Raw genomic sequence first — 5,465 nt, forward strand, 5'->3', positions numbered from 1 at the left:
CCGGGCACGTCTAGTCGGAATGTGGCCAGAAGTATATAAATCACATACTTGTGCTGACATGACTGTACATCAGCAAGGGAGAATCCTAAAAGTGTGCAGTGCATTCATTGTGAGAATTCAGAAGCTGCAACGTCAGGATTCAGCTCTGCAGGTTCCAGTAGTCATCACACGGACACTTCACTCATATGCGATTTTCATAGTTATGGTCTTGTGACAACGAGCTTCTCTTCCTGCTTCCAGTTTTTTACTGAACATTGAGAGCATTAGGGAGAGCGGCTCGTGGCTACATGGCTAAGTGTGCAAGTCGCATATGTACTTGGGGGGGGGGGACCAGATTCTTGCCCCGGGTGCCAGAAAGCCTAGATACGCCACACGTGTGATACCGACGCACACCGTGTAATATCACATGTGTAATACCGACGCACACGGTGTAATATCACATGTGTAATACCGACACACACCGTGTAATATCACACGTGTAATATTGACGCACACCGTGTAATATCACATAGTTGTCACGGGGTCCTTCTCTGGTATCACACAATTAACAGAGCAAGCGAAGAGTGAACAATTCCAAGACCTTTATTCAGGCAAAAATACGAAAAGGTCCATATTCAGTCCACCACACAAAGGATAAGATAGTCCAGAATAAGAATGCAGTCCAGTATCAGGATAAAATGTCCAGGGAAACGAGATTCCAAAACTCTAGCACCAGAGGATAAAAATGGGTCCTTCTCTCTCTGAAGTGCTGTCTGTACACGATCCTGTCCACACCGGAACTGAGTTGTCCAGCTGCTGTTCTCCCCACCCCCTTCCTTGTCCAGGGGTTGTCAAAACAAGTTGGGGCAGTTTCATGGCCTCCCAAAGGAGAACAAAGGGCCTTAGGGATTAATGCACTACAGGGGGTCATCAAGAGACAGATACAGTGAGGCTTTAGACTTACAATGTAATAAGAAAAACACTATGAAAATAACTGAAATAGAAAAATAGGAATATACAAAAAATGATATCCACATAACATATCACACCATCACACCGATGCACACCGTGTAATATCACACATGTAATACCGACGCACACCGTGTAATACAGTCCCCATGAATTATAGATGCACACTAGTGTAATATCACAGGTGTAATACATACACTCCCGTGTAATATCACAGGTATAATTCAGACACTTCCCCCATGTAATATCACAGGTGTAATACCTATGCACACTGGTGTAATATCACACATATAATATAGACACGTCCTCCGTGTAAGATCACACGTGTAATACCGACACACCGTGTAATATCACACGTGTAATATCGACGCACACCGTGTAATATCACACGTGCACTACCGACGCACACCGTGTAATATCACATGTGTAATACCGACACACACAGTGTAATACACTCCCCATGAAATATAGATGCACACTAGTGTAATATCACAGGTGTAATACATACACTCCCATGTAATATTACAGGTATAATTCAGACACTCCCCCATGTAATATCACAGGTGTAATACCTATGCACACTGGTGTAATTTCACACATATAATATAGACACGTCCTTCGTGTAATATCACACGTGTAATACACTCTCCCCGTTTAATATCTCAGGTGTAATACAGATGCACCCTGGTGTAATACCACACGTGTAATACAGACCCCTGCATGTAATATCACAGGTGTAAGGGTATGTGCACACGCTGCGGATTGCCCTGCGGTTTATCACCTCTACAATGGAGGAGATGGTAAACCGCAGCGGAATCCGCAGAAAGAAGTGACATGTCATTTTTTTCTACGTATTCAAAACCACAGAAAAATCCGCACCGTCTGCACTGCGGTTTCCATTTCCCATAGGATATTATGGTACTGTACACCGCAGCAGAATCCGCAGCGTGTGCACACACCCTAAAACATATACTCCCGTGTAATATCACAGGTGTAATACAGACACAACCCTATTCCTTGCGAGACTGCGACGTCATCAAAGGTCTCGCAAGGCATGACTGGGAACGGGAGCATCGCTGAGGCCCGGGAAGGCTGCGCAGGACGCCGGAAGGTGAACATAACCCGATTTTTTATTTTTTTTATTATTTTTAACATTATATCTTTTTACTACTGATGTCGCATAGGCCGCCTCAATAGTAAAAAGTTGGTCACACTCGTCAAACACTGTGACCAACCTGTCAGTCAGTTCTCCAAGCGATGCTACAGATTGCTTGGAAAACGCTCGCATTCTACAACCTAATTACGCTTGCAAATCGCTAGTTTTTCCGCGGGAAAATCGCAGGAATTTAGAATGTGATTTTCCTGCGGAATGGAATTCCGGAATTCTCGCGGTAACTTCCGCGAGAGTTCCGCTACGCGTGCACATAGCCTTACTGTAAAGCGCTGCGGAATATGTTGGCGCTATATAAATAAAAATTATTATTATTATGTGTAATACAGACACCTCGTGTAATACAGGCATTCTTCATGTAATAGACACTCCCCTGTGTAATATTACACGTGTAATACAAACACTCCCAGGTGTAATATCACACGTGTAAAGCAGACACATCCCCGTATATTGCATACACTCCCCTATGTAATGCAGACATTCCCATGTGTAAAACACTCCGCCGGTAATAGCACACGTGTAATACAGACACCACCACCCCTTGTAATACAGACACTTCCCCATGTAATACAGAAAATACTCCCATGTAATATTACACGTGTAATACAGACACTCCCCCGTGTAATGCAGACATTCCCGTGTGTAATACAGACATTACTCCCATGTAATATAACATATCTAAAACATACACTCCTCTGTGTAATATCACATGTGTAATACAGACAATCCCCCCCTGTAATATCACACATGTAATACAGAGACTCCCAGGGCTTCCAGGGTTGCTGAGCAGAGATGGAAAAGATCACACTCCAACGAGGACTTCACCACATTCAAACAGTCCCTCACTACTTTCAAGGCCACACTCACTGCAGCAAAACAAACCTATTTCTCATCTCTCATATCCTCCCTGTCTCACAAACCTAAACAGCTCTTCAACACCTTCAATTCTCTCCTCCGCCCCCCAGCACCTCCTCCCTTCCCACTCATCTCAGCTGAATACTTTGCCTCATTTGTCAAGGAGAAGATTGATAAAATCACAGAAAGCTTTGGCCTGCAACCCCTCTTTCTAACTACTCAGCCCTCCTCCTCCAAAACCAACTTCTCCCCCATTATAGAAGACCAACTTTCCGCCCTACTCTCGAGATCACATCTCACCACCCGTGCACTTGACCCGATCCCATCCCTCTCCATCCCAACTTTAACCCATCTCTTTAACCTATCAATAACAACTGGGGTTTTCCCCTCCTGCTTCAAACATGCCTCGATCACACCCATCCTCAAAAAGCCCTCTCTTGACCCATCCTCTGTATCTAGCTGTCACCACATATCACTTCTCCTCTATGCCTCAAAACTACTGGAACAACACGTCCATCTTGAACTGTCCTCCCACCTCTCTCCCTGCTTCCTCTTCGACCACTTATAATCTGGCTTCCGGCCGCATCGCTCTACTGAAACTGCTTTGACTAAAGTGACCAATGACCTGCTGACTGCCAAAGCCAAGCGACAAAACTCTGTCCTCCTTCTCCTGGACCTGTCCTCTGCCTTTGACACAGTGGACCACTCCCTATTACTACAGACCCTCTCATCTCTTGGCAGAATTGGCCCTATCTTGGATCACATCATACCTAACAGACCGGACATTCAGTGTCTCCCACGAGCACACCACCTCCTCACCTCGCCCCTATCTGTCGGAGTCCCGCAATGTTCAGTCCAAGGGCCCCTGCTCTTCTCCATCTACACCTTTGGACTGGGACAGCTAATAGAATCTCACGGCTTTCAGTATCACCTCAATGCTGATGACACAGATCTACATCTCTGGACCAGATATCACCTCCCTACTGACCAAAATCCCACAATGTCTGTCCACTATTTCATCCTTCTTCTCTGCTAGATTTCTAAAACTCAACTCTCCCAACAAACCTATCTAGTAAAGTAAACGGCTGCCCACTCTCCCCAGTCCCACAAGCTTATTGCCTTGGTGTAATCCTTGACTCTGATCTCTCTGTCAAACCACATATCAGAGCCCTTTCCATTTCCTACCGTCTTCAACTCAAAAACATCTCCCGGATCCGTAGATTCCACAACCTAGAATCTGCAAAAACTCTAGTCCATGCCCTCATCATCTCCCGCCTTGACTACTGCAACCTCCTGCTCTGTGGCCTCCCCTCTAACACTCTCGCACCCCTCCAATCTATTCTAAACTCTGCTGCCCGACTAATCCCCCTGTCCCCCCCGCTATTCCCCAGCCTCTCTCCTCTGTCAAGCCCTGCACTGGCTCCCCAATACCCAAAGACTCCAGTTCAAAACCCTAACCATGACATACAAAGCCATCCACAACCTGTGTCCTCCATACATCTGTGACCTCGTCTCCCGGTACTTACCTGCACGCATCCTTCGATTCTCACAAGATCTCTACTCCCCCCTCATCTCCTCTTCCCACAATCTCATACAAGACTTCTCCCGCACATCCCCCCTACTCTGGAACTCTCTACCCCAACATATCAGACTCTCGCCTACCATGGAACCTTCAAAAGAAACCTGAAGACCGACGTCTTCTGACAAGCCTACAACCTGCAGTAACCACCGATCCACCAAACCGCTGCATGACCAGCTCTACCCTCGCCTACTGTATACTCACCTATCCCTTGTAGATTGTGAGCCCTCGCGGGCAGGGTCCTCACCCATCCCTTGTAGATTGTGAGCCCTCGCGGGCAGGGTCCTCACCCATCCCTTGTAGATTGTGAGCCCTCGCGGGCAGGGTCCTCACCCATCCCTTGTAGATTGTGAGCCCTCGCGGCCAGGGTCCTCACCCATCCCGTTGTAGATTGTGAGCCCTCGTGGGCAGGGTCCTCATCCATCCCTTGTAGATTATGAGCCCTCGCGGGCAGGGTCCTCACCCATCCCTTGTAGATTGTGAGCCCTCGCAGGCAGGGTCCGCTCTCCTCCTGCACCAGTCGTGACTTGTATTGTGTAAGATTACTGTACTTGTATGTATTATGTATACCCCTCCTCACATGTAAAGCGCTATGGAATAAACGGGGCTATAATAATAATAAATAATAATACAAACACTCCCCTGTGTAATATAACATGTAATACAGACATTCCATCACCAGATACTACCCACAGAATGTATATGGTGTCCTGGTGACAAAAGCGGATGTAGATGTGACAGTACTGACCCTTTAAAAAGGTTTCCTCCGTATAACATGGCTGTGTCAGTTGTCCAGTGGTCATGTGGCAGCTCTAAACATGGCAACCATGGACAAGTATAGCATATGCTACTGTGTTTACCAGATCCCATGGGTTGCTGTGACCTTCATCCTGTAAATACTGTGCATGGATC

At 46.6% G+C, this 5,465-nt stretch overlaps 1 long non-coding RNA gene across 1 annotated transcript; it reads right to left on the reverse strand.

Moving 5' to 3' along the window:
* Window positions 1-564: 564 nt before the first annotated feature.
* On the reverse strand, window positions 565-4,320 carry LOC141075449 (uncharacterized). Its single transcript, XR_012227280.1, has 2 exons — window positions 3,040-4,320; window positions 565-896 (listed from the first exon to the last, which is right to left on the reverse strand). It is a non-coding gene; the product is annotated as an uncharacterized lncRNA (long non-coding RNA).
* Window positions 4,321-5,465: the final 1,145 nt, after the last annotated feature.

The sequence above is a fragment of the Dendrobates tinctorius genome, unplaced genomic scaffold (genome assembly GCF_039654945.1).
Source record: "Dendrobates tinctorius isolate UK_male_01 unplaced genomic scaffold, ASM3965494v1 ptg000356l, whole genome shotgun sequence".
Taxonomy (NCBI): Eukaryota; Metazoa; Chordata; class Amphibia; order Anura; family Dendrobatidae; genus Dendrobates; species Dendrobates tinctorius.